This window comes from Zea mays, chromosome 1, assembly GCF_902167145.1.
Source record: "Zea mays cultivar B73 chromosome 1, Zm-B73-REFERENCE-NAM-5.0, whole genome shotgun sequence".
NCBI classification, from domain to species: domain Eukaryota; kingdom Viridiplantae; phylum Streptophyta; class Magnoliopsida; order Poales; family Poaceae; genus Zea; species Zea mays.
The window spans coordinates 285,897,522-285,914,139 of record NC_050096.1 but is presented as its reverse complement, the minus strand read 5'-3'; the positions used below and the strand labels follow the sequence as shown (position 1 = coordinate 285,914,139).

General features: G+C 39.4%; 1 pseudogene; it reads left to right on the top strand.

The window, feature by feature from the left end:
- Nucleotides 1-16,618, top strand: part of LOC103644038 (protein arginine N-methyltransferase 2-like) — a 39,768-nt pseudogene that overhangs the window by 6,749 nt on the left and 16,401 nt on the right.

Here is a 16,618-nt window from a genome sequence, read left to right as displayed (position 1 = left end):
TTTGTGGTCGGCAAAGGGAGGATTAGGGTTGAAAGAGACCCGGCTCTTTGTGGGCGCCTCAACGAGGAAGTAGGGCACCTTGGTGGTGTGACCGAACCTCGGGATAAATCTTGTGTCTCTTGTGTTCTTGCTCATTGTGTTTGTTTGTGTTTTTCGTTCTCTCACCATTGCGTGGAAGATTTGTTTATATCTTTTTGGTGTGTGGATTTTGAGAAGTGCCATTCTCAGATCTACTACTTTGAACCCTGTGGATCATTTAGAACATCTCATTTCCAAAGTTAACTGGGTGAATTTCGAGATCAATTCAGTTTTACCCAGTTTGCTTCTAGTTTTTGTAGAAAAAGTTTTAACTTGCCTATTCACCCCCCCTCTAGGCAACTTTCAATTGGTATCAAAGCCTAATCCTCATTCTAACGCTTAACCGCGTGAGGAAAAGATCATGTCGGGGGGACTAAGAAATGAAAGTGGTTCTAAGCTTGAAAAAGTTGAGGTTGCCTCGACTTCATCTTTTGGTGCAGATGTTGATCCTAGGGCAATAGACCTTGCCATGAGAATCGCCGAAAGGATGTTCCTCAAAATGAAGGAAGATGAGGCGAAGAACATTATTGAAGAAGAAGAAAATGATCGATGGAGACCAAACGACGAATCCACCTCTTCACAAGGTTCGTCTTTCAAATGCACTTCTCATATGTGCTTTATAGCTAATGGGAGTGACAGTGAAAGCGAAAGTGAGGATGAGGAGGAGCATGAAAGTGATAGTGAAGATGAGGATGATCTTCAAAAATTCTTCGCTCAACTAAGTAAGAAGAACCGGATGAGCTTGCTCAAACTCATGAAAAGAGCGGAAGAACAAAAAGAAATGCTTCATAAGCAAGAAGATATCCTCATCGAAAAAATCAAAGACTTGGAGAAGTTGACCAAAGAGCATGAGAAGCTAAAGTGCTCTCATGATGATTTGGTCCAAAGGTATGAAGACATTTTAATTGAGCAAATTAAAGCTGTTCATCATTCATCATATATTGCTCAATTAGAAAATAAAAATGCTATGCTCAAGAACACAATAGAAAAGATAAATATTGAAAATGTAGCTTTGCAAGAAAAACATGATATGCTTATGTACTCTCATAATAAATTTATGGATTCACATATCATGTTAGAAATGGCTCATGAGGTTGTGTTAACTAATTTGAAATCATACCAACCTCACATATGCACATGCACTCAAATAGAAACTATATTACCATGTGCTAACAATTGTTGTTATCAAGCAAGCCAATCTTCCATTGAGCTAGAAATTTCAGGAATTAGTGATATTTCTATCACACAAGAAAATAAAGAGCTCAAGGAAGAAAATGAGAGGCTAAAAAGGAGCTTGACTCAATTGAAGGGAAAATGTCATGCTCAACCTTCTCAAGATAACCGTGATAATATGGTGAAAAAGCTTGAGAAGGGGACAACTGTAGCATGCACAAAACCCCTTCAAAAGAATACCAAGCTTTCCAAGAAGGGCATGAGCAAAATTCATGGTAAGAAAATTAATGCTCATACTATTTGCTCTAACAATGTACCTATGTGCTTCAACAAAGAAAGATCAAAGAGAAGCGATAGGAGATGCTATGGATGCAAGGAGAAGGGCCATGAAATTGATTCATGCCCCCACATGAAGAATCAAGACCTTGCACGATCAAGAAAGATGACCATCAAAAAGGATGAAAGCAAAAGGCAAATGCATTGCAAGGACAAGCATCGCATTTGCTACAATTGCCGTGAAAAAGGTCATCTATTCAAGGTTTGTCCAAAGGGTAAAACTCCTAAGCCTAACTTATCAATACATTCAAATATGCTTAGGAGACCCAAATTTGACTCTTGTGCTAGAAAGGTGATGAGTTCACCACATTCTAGGACAAAGGCCATTTGGGTGCCTAAGTACTTGTTAGCTAACCTTGGTGGACCCATCCAAAGATGGGTACCAAAATGTGCTTGATAAGTTTTGCAGGTACCCACAGATGATATGAAGCTTTGGGGTGCTTGAGCTGTTTAACTCAATTCTTATCTCAAGCTATCAATCTTACATTGTCTATCCTTTAAGATTGACCCAAAGATGAATTGAATTATTATATCACTAACTTCATATTCATCTCTAGCAAGAACTTGTGTTGTAGGGAATAAGGATTAACCTTTGTTGGAATCAAACAAAAGACCTACAACCAAGTGATATCCAAAGGATGGTAACAATTAATTCTTAAGTGCACATTGCTTTTAATTGGTATATTCCTTTGTGTCTTTTGTAGCCACATAGGAAAAATGAAGCACTTGAGAATGAACTTAAAAGATTTTACCTTGCTTTGGAAAGGATCTAATTAAATGGTAGATTGCAAGTTCATATTTTTTATATTATGACAATCTACATGCTTTAAATTGGTTGTATGTATCTTGTGGCATATTTCAAATTGATTATCGTATTATTGCCATGACCTAGACATAAAGAGGATTATCCCATGTTCTTAAATGAATAGAGTGCTAAGTAAGAAATTCAAATTCTTAAAGCACTTACCAAAAGGGAAATTCTCTATATGACTAGAGTTGTGAGACTAATGTTTCTATCCAAGTGTTTATGTAGTCTCACAACATGAGAATGTGTTTCCCAAATGGAGTGTGCCATTCAACATTCAAAGAAGATCAAACCAATACTATGTGATGTATTCATTCTTGTTTAAATTGGTTTTGAGTCTTCTACATTAATCACTCACCATGCTATGAATTAAACTTGCCATGTAAACTTAATTAAATAATCATGCTACTTTCATCTTTTTTACAATTAATGTTATGCATGATGCTTGTAAAGGTAATTTAGTTCATATCATGAGGTTTCCTTGTTTTAGTAACCCTCTTGTCATTCATATACTAGAGGTTGCTAAATAGGAAACTATTGCCTGTGTTACTAATACAATCTCTTTTAAGCTATTTCATGGAAATTCATAAGTAGAGATTGTGCTCTTTCAATTGGTAAAATCACAAGCTTTAAAGGTTAATCTTCACCTAAAAGGAAGATTAGGAATGCTCAAGGCAAAGGTATGGAACAAATTGCTTCAATTGGTAGTTGATCAATAGTAATTCCTTCCAAGTGGCATTCTTTCAATTGGTAATAATATATTCTATGGAAAGGAATGTCAATATGAAGGTTAAATTCCTTTTGGCTTAAATTTGTAAATTAGTGTATATTGTGAATTCACTACTCCATGTGCATTAACTTAAAAGGAATTTAATTTATGCATTTACGCCTCATAAATGATGATTTGTTTGCCATTCATATATAGATATCATCATTCATTAAATACTTCCTTGTACTACTAATACCTCTTTTCAAAGTGTTTTATCGACTAGTTTTAAAAGGAAAAGAGATAACAAAGAAGGAAGTCTCCACAAATGATGAAAAGAAGAATACTAAAGTGACACCACCACCGACAGTAAGATCTTTCAAATTGGTACAACAAATGGTACGTTCTATATGGTGGTAAGTATTCTTAGGCATAAGTTAATTCATTGCAAATTTGTCATGCCTTGACCATGATATGTAATGTACTCCCCATGAGACTCTTAACTGAATTGAAAGTGCATGTGTCAAGTCATTCAAATACTTAATGCACATATCTAGTGGGAGAACATTATATATCTTGTGTCATAGAGAATAAGTTTCCCTTGAGTAAGCTATGCTAAGACAATCCAAAATGGTAAATTTGTATCTCATTCATATGGATTGTAATCTTTGTTTTCTAAATAGCTACTCTTGATGCAGTTTAAAATTCCCTTATCGTTAATTCTAAAAGTGCATAAGAATCTTTTTGTTGATATTCATCACATACATATGCACTAACATGGATATGATTTTTAAACTGTAAAAGGTACAATTAGTGATCCATACTCTCTAAATTTTGAAAACCCATATTTTGATATTTTAGAAATCTACTTCAATCGATATCCATATGCTTCACATTGAATTGGATCACTAAGTTGAAAATTCCATGCATAACTTGTCTTCATGATATGAATGCTTGTGTGACTAACCTTGATAAGCTAGGTGCACCCAAGGTCAAGCTAGGTTCATCATTAAGAAGGCAACACAATGATGTATGAAGAAAAGGAGAAAAGGCTCCTATTCTTAACTCTAGTTTTTATCTGTGATTAAATATTGACTTGAAACCATGTAAGATGGTTGTCAAGTATATCTTGGGTGCCTACACAAAGATAAAGGTCACAATAAGGATTGTGTGGGTACTCAGGCTCTTCCTACTAATCTCAAAGGACCCAATTCAAATTGGGTACCAAGATATGAAGCTTAAACTTGTTTTGCAGGATCACGCCTTCAATGGATCAAGTTGGATGCTCGATAATGAATGTATAAATCATATTTGGAGATAGTAGCAAGGGTGGTAACAACTGAATCTCAAGTGCATATTATTTTCAAATCTTATCTCTTTTGTGACTTGTGTAGCCACTAAGGGAAAAGAAGCACTTGAGGATATACATCAGTTGTTGATTTTGAAATAAAGGTCTAATTGGAAGTTGAATGAATATTATCATATGGTGAACAATCCAAAATTATGTGACGTATTCTCTATCTAGTTAATTTGGATTTGATTCTTCTTTATTAGACATTCACCATAATATGGATTAAGTCAGCCCTTTAGACTTCATTGAATAACCATGCATATTATCCATGTCATTCAAAATATATTGTGCATGAGGGCTCAAGGGAAATTTAGTCCATATTATGATGTTTCTCTATTTTAGCAACTCGTTTGCCCTTCACATAAAAAGAGTTGCTAAATAAGAAACTAGTGCTTGTGCTACTAATGCCATCTCTTGTGTTGAGTTTATCCATAGAAAATCTATGATGGTGCTTGTTTTAAATTGTATAAATCACAAGCTTAAAGGATACTATTCAACTAAAGTAAGAAGAAATTGATAAGAGGCCAAGGTATGAAAACTTTCTCTCCTTCAGTTGTTTTAGTATTCTATTCTTATTGGGATGTACCATAGTATAGGTTAAATTCCTTGCAATATAAAATGTTCAATAGTGCATATAACCTTGACATCAACTATATGTGTGCACTAATTTAAAGGAATTTAATCTATCCTTTTAGGATTCAATAATGATGATTCATTTTCCATCCACATATAAGGATCATCATTTCTGAAACCCTCTCTTGTGTTTCTAATGCTCTCTTTTCTAAGTGTTTGAACAAGGTCCTTCCAAGTGCTTTCAAGATGGATTCAAAATTTACGGATATAAGAGTCTTGATTCTTTCAATCATTGAGTTTCAATGGGTCTCATATCAAGTATGATCGAACCAAGCAAGGATGAATAAAGTTCAAGATCACTTGGTTGGATGAAATCATAAAAGAAAAGAAAGCACAATCATTCAAGAAGGGAGTTACACTTTTTGTCAACCAAATAATGAAGATGTAGTAACATATTTATATGATATCCTTCATTATGAGGTTTGAGGTTCATCTTAGCATGCTTTACCCTTTAGGATTTCAATTGATATACTTTTAGTTCTTAAATCTTCAATTGGTTTAATTTTCATCATCTATATAAAGCATGTTATGTTAAGCCAAGATATAGTACAAACATCTCCTTTAACCTCACATTGTTAATGTGCATAAGTGTACTTTGTGTACTCATGCTTGCACAAATTGAGGGAGAGTTTAGCCTATATCTTGTGAGACTAATGATTTCTTTCAAGTTCATGTTGTGTAGTCTCACACCTTGGAGAACATCAAATGAGGATGAGTGGTTCCAAGAAAATGATCAAATATTTACCATATGTCACCCCATGGATTAGTTCTATTGAGGATCGATATGTGTTCTCTAGCATAAATTAAATTGTTTCAAATATATTATGCCTTGACCAAGATATATGATGAACTCCTCTAAGAATCTTAATTGAATCAAGTGCATGTTACAAGTAATTCGAGTACTTGATGCATACATTTAGGGGGAGCTCATTCTATCTCTTGTGTCCTTAAAGACTAACATTTTCTTTTAGTGAACTTGTGTAGTTCTTTGAAGAGAATGAGTTTCTCTTGATCGTTTAAAGAGGATAAGTTTCTCTTTGAAATATCAAGCCTATCAAAAGCTAAGATAGAAATTCATGATTATAATGAAGACCATATGGCATGGAACAAAGGTGTGTCACTCCATGAACTATTGTATTACATTTGTGTATCTAGGCTCTTACAAGTTAGTGTGTGCATGTATATGCAATATCTTAAGTCACATCATAAGGTTGCACTTGTGGTGACGATTAAAGAATCTCTAGATATTTGATTAATACCTCTTGTGGTGATATCATAAGTTAGTCTTAAGTCATCTTTGTGAGGTATGAGTCAAACATGCTAACTTCTCAAAAATCTTGGCTTAAAATATTGCATGTCATGTCTATTAGTATACCTTTTAATTATGAGTAATTCCTTAAATTGGTACAATTTCACATTTTCATACTTTATTTGTACCAAGGTTCAAATTGTAGGACTTTATCCCCGGGCCTCACAAGTCCAAGTGCATAAGCTAAACAAGTATTCATCACTTGTATGCATACATTTAGGGGGAGAATGGTCTATAATTTGAATCTTTGAGACTAACTTCATTTTCAAGTCTACTATGTGTGTAGTCTCAAATTAGAAAGGAATCTTCAAGCAAAGACAATCGCTTCCACTGCAAAACTTGATGGGTATCAAAGATTCTTTGCTCCAATAAATGTATCTTCTATACATTTCATAAGAGAATGAGTTTCTCTTGTATATGCTACTCCAATGTCATCTAAAATTGGTAAATATGTATCACATCCTTTTGGATTGCAAATGTCTGAAGTAGCATAGCTTGTAAATTCTCCTATCTAGAACTTAATTGATTAAATAGTGCACATGTTCCTTATGTTGCATGATTATGTTCAATTGATACTCCTTGTATGCCAATGGTACTTTAAGTCGCAAATAAGTACTCTCAACAGGTATCAATTGAATTCATATATATGTGTGCACTAAAACTTGAGGAGAACTTAGTGTAATATGCTATTAGTGATCTATTTATCTATAAAATTGTATCAATTGGTGTTTTTCAATTGATATTTTTCATACATGATCACTAGTTGCATAATCCATACTTGTGCAATTTTTATGTTGCCTCTTGTTGTGATAAGAAAATGCTAGGTGACATCTAGACTCCAGGTATCAAGATTTATCTTTCATTTAGTATGACAATCTTCATTTGATATCTTGGACTTATGACACAACTATACCAACAAGAGCGTGCAAATGAATTCTAAATCCAACACAAGTTTGGAACACCCCCTTGAAAAGGTAAAACGCAAAGGTACATCACTTCATGTCACTTCTACATTATTTTTTTGTCATCTAAGGATCCTTTTCATGATAGTGTGTTCACATCTTGCTTAAATCATAATTTCTACCCTTTATATTCTTTGTATCCTTTTTGGAGATTTATGACAAAGGGGGAGAAATTTTGCATTAAAGCTTATCTTTATTTTTGAAAAGGGGAGAAATAATTAACAAAAAGGGGGAATCATAAGAAAAACATAAGATGTAGAGAGTTGATAAGTGCATTCTATGTCATGAGCATCACATTTATTTTATGACACACTGCACCCTATGAATAGTATGATATAAGTTATCTCCATACTTCGACCCCAATATGTGCTTTTTGTATTTGAGTACAAAATTGGTATTTTCTGAAATGCACATATTTAGGGGGAGGAAACTATATCATAGGATTTAAAATCTTATTTATCAAATCTTATGTAAGCTTTAAATGTGTTATCATCAATCACCAAAAAGGGGGAGATTGAAAGTGCATTCATCCCTTTTTGTGAGTTTTGGTGATTTAGATAACAACACATTTAAAGGTCTAACAAGTTTGCTAAGTGTTGAACAGGAAATTCAGTATGATGAACATACTTGAATAGTGTATAATGATCAGTGAACAAAGGTTCAACACAAGGTTAAATCCAGTGAGACAATGCAAATGGATATAATATGGTCTCTCTATATTGGTTTGAATATATGGACAAGACCCAAGAAATCACTACATACATATGATCAAATAGAGGATGAAGTGATTAAGAAGATAGGTCAAGCCAAAGTGAATAAGATATGAGGAATCGTGAATTGGCTTGACCATATTACTATCAGTCCATATATGCTTCTATGAGAATCAAACTAAAGCTTGATTAATCTCAACAGTTATATCTAGAAGACATTCAAGCAAGGTTCACAATATTGAAGAAATGATTCTCTCAATGGATGCTCAATAGGATGTGACTCAAGAATGGCTTGATAGGGTGAAGATAGCAAGGAAAGGGCTTCGAGGAACTAAGCGAAGGTGAAGGCCAAGCGACGGCTTGTGGACCGAGGTACCATGGCTAAGGTGAAGAAGAGAGTACTTGCACTAAGTCGATGAACTAATCAGCTATGAAGAGTTATAACATGTTGATGCATCAGTACGGTGACTTGAAGCCATGATTTGAACTCACATATGGTGATATGGTACAAGTCACAGGGTTTGATTTATGTTTGCTTCAAAAGGTGAGACAAAGATGTTTGTGATCCTTATGAAGCAACGCCATGGAGAAATCACACATGAGACGCCAATGACTCAAGGAGTTTACTTAATTATATTTTATTTAACTTGAGTATAGGAATCGTCGTACTATAAAGAGGGATCCAAAAAGAAGGTTGGTGTTTGCCAAAGCTCAAACCTCTCTATTCAAAAGCTATTTTTGAAAAGCAAAAATCTCTTTAACGTTCTTTGGTTGGCCGTGGTTAGGGTTGAGAAACCTAGAGTGTTCTTGCTGAAAAGCAGCTGAACTTGTTCAGTTGCAGCTGAGCTTTTCAGCTGAGCTGAACTTCAGCTGAGCTGAGCTCCTTCAGCTGCAGCTGAGCTTTTCAGCTGAGCTGGACTTCAGCTGAGCTGAGCTTCTTCAGCTACAGCTGAGCTTTTCAGCTGAGCTGAACTTCAGCTGAGCTGAGCTTTTCAGCTGGGCTGAACTTCAGCCGAACTCAACTTCAGCTGTGAACCTCTTTGACCATACACCAGCTGAACTTGCCTCCGGGCAGTTGAGCTGGGGTTTTCTCTCCTAAACTCACTGGTCAAGACCGGTTGAACTGGTCCTGAGGGGCAGTTCAGCTGGTCTCTGACCCCTCTGACCTCTGACCAACAGTCTGCCAGTCAGTCTGGCAAACAGGTCGCCAGAAGTGTCAGGGGCGGTTCAACCGCCCCCCCCCTGGGCGGTTCAACCGGTTTTGGTCAACTTGACCAGTCTGCGGTCAGTCTGCGCGTCAGTCTGCCAGTCAGACTGGCAGACAGGCTGCCAGGCCTGCCAGGGGCGGTTCAACCGCCCTAGGGGGCGGTTCAACCGGTTTTCAACGGATTTTTTAGTCCAACGGCTAGTTTTGAGCTCCACCTATATATACTACCTCCTACCTCTCTCCCCACAGCAGCGAGCACGATTTGAACTCCATTTCTAACCCAAGAAACACCTCCCTCTCTCTCTCACACATCTCTTGCCTCTCCCATTTCAAATCTTTGGAGAGAAATCTTTGAGTGAGCTTGAGAGCTGCGGTTTTGTGCTTCATCTCTAAATCTCTCTTGCTCTTCTTCTTCATTCGAGCTTTGGTACTACATCGAGTTCTTTGTGGATTCATTACTCTTGGAGCTTCTAGCTCCTAGACGACTAGGTGTCGCTTGTGAGTCTCCAAATCTTGTGGAAGACCACAAGAAAGTTTGTATTACCCGCTCGTTTGAGCAAAGATTAGTGTGTGAGCTTGATCTTTGTGGTCGACAAAGGGAGGATTAGGGTTGAAAGAGACCCGGCTCTTTGTGGGCGCCTCAACGAGGAAGTAGGGCACCTTGGTGGTGTGACCGAACCTCGGGATAAATCTTGTGTCTCTTGTGTTCTTGCTCATTGTGTTTGTTTGTGTTTTTCGTTCTCTCACCATTGCGTGGAAGATTTGTTTATATCTTTTTGGTGTGTGGATTTTGAGAAGTGCCATTCTCAGATCTACTACTTTGAACCCTGTGGATCATTTAGAACATCTCATTTCCAAAGTTAACTGGGTGAATTTCGAGATCAATTCAGTTTTACCCAGTTTGCTTCTAGTTTTTGTAGAAAAAGTTTTAACTTGCCTATTCACCCCCCCTCTAGGCAACTTTCACTTCAATAGCACCGTCTTTCCCGAAGTAAACTTCAGAATGACTGTACCAACACCAAGAACACGCGCATGTGATCCGTTCCCCATCATCAAGGCTCCAGTCCCTTTGCACTGATAAGAAGAAAATAAAGAAATATCAGCACACACATGAATATTAGCACCGGTATCAGCCCACCACTCAGGGGATTGACACACTGAAAGAACAGTAGGTAAAAGATTACCATACCCCGATGTTCCTTCTGCAGTCTCGCTAACAACCATGTTTACTGTTTTCTTCTCTTGAGCTGGTTTTTTCTCTTGCTTAAATTTGCGGTCTGGACAAGCGCTTGCCCAATGATCAGTACTCCCGCAAACAAAGCAACCAGCTCCTTTGTTCTTCTTTTTGAATGAGGCTGCCTGCTTGGGCTTCGTGGCATTCTGTTGCTTGTTTTTCTTTTTATTATTATGTGATGCATTGGAGTTCTTCTTTTGTACCATATTGGCACTAGAAGTCTCAACTCCTTTTCCACGAGTGTCTTTTGCTCTCGCCCTCTCCTCAACATCAAGAGAACCAATAAGCTCAGCCACGCTAAACTCTTGTCTCTTATGTTTTAGAGTGGTAGCAAAGTCCGTCCAAGAAGGTGGCAGTTTAGCGATAATACCGCCGGCCACGAACTTGTCAGGCAAGACACATGGGAATTGTTCGAGTTCTTTAGCCAGTGCCTGTATTTCATGAGCCTGTTCAACTACAGGACGGTTTTCCACCATCTTATAGTCAAACATCTGCTCCATGATGTACAGCTCGCTACCAGCATCAGAAACACCAAACTTCTCATCTAATGCATCCCATAACTCTTTTGCAGATGTGCACGTTAGATAAGAATCAACATACTTGTTGGCAAGAGCGCCAATCACGGCGCCTCGAAACAGGTTATCGGCAACGTCGAACATTCTCTCCTCTTCAGGAGTGAACTGTTCGGGTTTCCCCTGTGCGGCGTGATAGCAGTTCATTGCGGTCAACCACAGTATCATCTTACTACGCCATCTCTTGTAAAACGTCCCATCAAAAGGTTCACTTGGTTTTAACGCAGCAGCAAAACCACTAACAGAAAAATGCCTAATATCAGATTTTTGGATTGTTAGAAAGTTAGGCATTTTTAGTTTTAATTTAATCCAGAAAAAAAGTGCAATATATGTGATGACATGTATGTGCATGTGTGTATAACTACTCGCATAAGCATTAAACAGCAATGAAACATGCACAAATACGAAGAACAGAGTGTACCCAGCGGAGGGACCGATGCTCAAGGCATTAGTGGCTCCATTCACACGAGACATCTCGTGTGTTTGTTCGATGTAGCCAGGAAGATGTACGCTGTGCAGTTCCTCGAACGGTCGCCGGGAAGAAAGGAATATTCGGACCAAGGTCCGATCTACCACGAGCCACGGCCCGGCCGACGGCGGCGGCGGCGCGCGCGCGCGTGTGGCAGTCCTTCATCCTTTTCTCAACTTCTCAATAGATGCACCAATGGTCCACCTATTTAAGTTGATTGATTTGTCCTTTGAACTTCCAATATGGTACTAATTAATTAGTACACCATAGCATTAAAGTGGGCCATTAGCATTGACTATTATTGAATATTAATTTGGGCCAAGCCCACATTAATCCAACAAGAGCTACCTCGAATCCAGGGTCTCGTTCAGCAAGGAGAGGGTGATGAACGCGGAGAGGAAGGCAGTGGTCATGGCGTGGGAGCGGCCGCTGATGGAGGCGAACGCGCGGGCGGTGTGTCAAGGCGGTGGCAAGGTGCTCAATTTGGGGTTCGGCATGGGGGCATGGGGCTCGAGGACGAAGCCATACAGAGGTACGAGCCCGAGGAGCACACCATCGTCGAGGCCCACCCGGAGGTGTACGAGCGGATGCTCAAGCTCGGATGGGGCGAGAAGAAGAACGTCAGAAATCGTGTTTGGGCGATGGCAGGACATAATGCGGCAGCTCGGATCTTATGACGTCATAACTTAGCTTTTACCTTTGCTTGTTCATTTCGTTGTTGTCATGTTTGGTCATCTATGTTGCAATGCTATATGCTTCCTCGTCTGGGGTTAAGTTTTATGTTGCGGAAGGTCTTAGTTCTAGGTGTGTGTCAGGTAAAATTTCCGTAGATTGCATTATCCTAGCATGCCCTAGTAAGTGTTCTGGAGTATGAAGAAGTTGTGCCAAAGCTGAAGGATAGATTTATTTTTTATTTTGTCTCAGGTGATAGGTTTGTTAGGCTATCCGCACTCATGGAACCCTAAATTTCTACTCTAAAAAGAATATTCTATCCTCGTCAGCGAGATTCTCTACTCTATCTCACAATTTTTCGCAGTCATATTCACCTTAAATCTCTACCCTATACCAACTAACACATATTCTATTATTTATTTTCACCTCTCTCCTAACCGGCCTCTCACAACGTCTCTCTTGGGCCCCACCTCCGGTCCCACCTCTGTCATCCAGTCGCACGGCAGCGAACGCTGCAGATAGAGTTCTTCTCAGCCGACTGTATTTTACAGCTATCTTTCCAGTCACTCGCTGCAGCACCATTCGAACTCTATAGCCTACGGTATTCTTTACGGTTCTTTTTCAAGTACGTGACTGCGGGCAGCCTTATCCTTGGCATGACCTAGTAGGGATTCAGGAGTATGGATAAGTTGGGCAAAAGCTGAAGATAGAAAATTTTTGGAGTATGTCTCAAGTGAAATTTGCATAGGTTGCATTATCCTTGGCCTGCTCTATCAGGAATTCAGGAGCATGAAGAAGTTGGGGAACAGCTGTAGGATAGAAAATTGTTGGTGGTATCTAACAAAGTTTTCTTTATGTTAACCTTTCTGGAGTAATGTTCTGTAGAATGACATAGGGTTTGGTTATGTTAAGATTCGATGTTTTCAATGGATGATAAAGAAGCTTTAGTTTTCCAGTTGATTCTGGTGCTTAGTTTTGCGTACGAGTTAGTTAGAACTTTGAGCACACATGTTCAGAGAACTACAATAGTAACCGTCTGATCATCAATAGTATATAACAGGATTGAAGAAGTGGTAAATTTACTGCTTGTTTAGGAGTCGGTTCGCTGCTTTCTATTGTGAGTCGGTTTGTTGTTTCCTAGTTTGTTTCGATTGGTTTGTTGGCTTTCCAATTGAGTACCTCTAAACAAGTGCTGCAGGAATGCAGGATTAATAGGCAGAACAGAGAAGAAATAAGAATCTTCTAGAGGGGCGATTTCTTGCGCACCCTGGTTTGAGCCTCACGCCGGAGCGACCGACGAAGGGATCCAAGCCTTTGTTCGTCCATCATATTCCTCCCATAATCCTCTCTGTTGCTATATTTTCCCCTGTGCACACCTCCCAGAAGGACCAGATAACATCATTGTTGCTCTTCTTACATTAAGAGTACAAGCACCTACGCCAGCATTGCTCGCTACCAAACAACACAACCCGTCAACACCCAAGTGTTCCTTATGAGAAAAAACCCTTTGTCTTCACCATATTTTAATACTTTTCAAGTGTCATGATTTATTTGTTTAAGGTGCGTTTGGTTACAATGATGAGATGGGACGGGACGGGACGATCCCTCAAATAAGGTTGTTTGGTTAAGAGTCAAGGGTTAGGACAGGACTATCCCAGTGTTATCCCCAGTTATCCCTCAAAATTGGAGGGATGAGAGAGGACGTCAGGGGACGTCCCTGTCCTAGCTGTCTCGCAACCAAACGCACCCTAAGTGTAGCAAACCTGGTTCTAAATAAATGATTTGCATCTTCTTGAGTCCATTCTACGTTGTGGATGCATATTTCAACATCATGTTTTTTTTTCATACTTCATTTATGAGCATATATAACAATGCCATGGAAGATGTAAATGTTGATTCTCAATTATTGTTATGGTAACTTGAGTGATGAATAATATATGTTCAAATATAAGTAGGCCAGTCAGCCAGTGCATGACAATCGATTGATTTTAAACCCTACTCACCATCCTCTGTGGTCAAACCATGTGCAGTTTGCCATCTCTGAGACTTTGAACTGCACATAGACCATTTACCTTTTTTTCCCTTTAAAATATCGAAGGGGAAGAAGAAAGGAACGTGCAACCAACTACGTTGAAGTGTTTGCTGTGGTAGCTGAAATCGATATGTAACTGACTAACTGCCAGTGTGATGATGATGATCTCCTTTTGATTTTATAATGAAGCAAAATTTATTTATCATCTATTTACCGTCAGAGATGAATATGAACTGTTAGAAAGTTAGGCATTTTTAGTTTTAATTTAATCCAGAAAATCAGTGCAATATATGTGATGACATGTATGTGCATGTGTGTATAACTACTCGCATAAGCAGTAAACAACAATGAAACATGCACAAATACGAAGAACAGAGTGTACCCAGCGGAGGGACCGATGCTCAAGGCACCAGTGGCTCCATTCACACGAGACATCTCGTGTGTTTGTTCGATGTAGCCGTACGAAGTCGGTGCAGGAAGATGTACGTTGTGCAGTCCCTCGAACGGTTGCCGGTCGCCGGGAAGAAGAGCAGCAGGACGCGTCAACTCGGGAAGACGTCGAACGAAGCAGCTGGACAAACAGATCACGCGAGCAGTCGCGAAGACGCTCCCCAAAAATCTGATCGCCCGCACACCCGTGCAAGTGTATCTCTGCGGTCGGTGATTTCGGAGGCCTGCTCTCCCACTCTCTGTGCTCGCAGAAGATGGGACGGGAATGTGTTGTTTGCAATTCGCGTGAGATGATTCGCGTGACTGGAAGAGCCCTCCCTCTCCATTCTTATAGGCGGTCAGAAGAAGGGAGAAGGACAACGGACAGAAACGGTCGCGCATTAGAGCTGGAAACTGACGACAGTAACTGACGTCCGTTACTAGCCATAAGACAGGAAACGGACGGTTATCATGACGGTCATCACTCCAGGCAAAATGCGCAACCGTTTGAAAGGAATATTCGGACCAAGGTCCGATCTACCACGAGGCCCGGCCCGGCCCGGCCGGCAGCGGCGGCGGCGCGCGCGCGCGCGCGTGTGGCAGTCCTTCATCCTTTTCTCAACTTCTCAATAGATGCACCAATGGTCCACCTATTTAAGTTGATTGATTTGTCCTTTGAACTTCCAATATGGTACTAAATAATTAGTACACCATAGCATTAAAGTGGGCCATTAGCATTGACTATTATTGAATATTAATTTGGGCCAAGCCCACATTAATCCAACAATCCCCACCAAATGCTAAGTCACACAAAAAAGCTCTCATCATCTCAAACGTTTGATATACTGGTGTTTCGATGGAGACTGTTAAGTTGAACATCCACCTAGAACTTAGACTACACTTGACCACAACTGCACAATGGACTAGGCCTTGAATTGGCAGTTTTGCGTGGAATGAGTTTCATCTAAACTCTTTATCAGTACTAGATTGCTGAACGCATCCCCTCTGGTTGGAGCATATAAGTCAAACTCCATAGCCTTTCATGGGTATCTAGAAACCACCCAGATCTCATAAACTGTGACTAGCAGTTAACCCATATAGGTATGTTCCTCTAAAGATGTTCTGTAGGACAACATCTTTGCTTCACAAAGCCACTTGGAACATATTAAGGTGTAAACACCAACCTACCTTACAGTAAGGAAAGATATGCATCTGAAATGAGCCTTATTAAGGGTCTTTCCTCTCAGTCTACCACTAGCTTGTTTCACCATTCTAATTCACGGGATCTCCGATCACATAGAACAGGTTACCACTATGATAAACTTTAGGTGGGTCTCATGCCCATCTCACTTGATGCACTATCTATCACACTACGTGATAGCCCCTTAGTAAATTGATCTGCCAGATTTTTAGACGTATGGACATAATCCAACGCTATTACTCCGGAGTTTCTCAATTTCCTGACAGATTTCAAACGCCTCTTTATGTGCCTTGTCGACTTCATATTATCCTTAGAACTGTTTATCTTAATTATCACAGTCTGATTATCACAGTTCATGGAAATAGCCGGCACAGGTTGTAACGCCCCGAATTTTGCAGTTGAATTTTTTCTTTTCTTTACTCGCCAAAATTCGGGCGTTACCTTTCCCTTTTCTTTTTCCCTTCGCTAAACCTTGACCTTTTCCAAAGTTCCAAGCGGGATTCGGTTTGGAATTCCCGTGTAAGAAAAACCCTAAATACTTTATGTTGTTTGATGCACCATGCCGAACCTTGCATTTCTTTTGATTGCTTTGAAAGCGCAATTGCATTCATGTAGAAAGATCGGATTTCGAAAATGTGGAGAAGATCTTTTCTTTCTTTTTTCTCCCTCTCTTTTTCTCTCCTCTTTTTCTCTCTCTCCCGCGCCGTGGGCCGACCCCGGCCGGCCCAGCCGCCCCTGG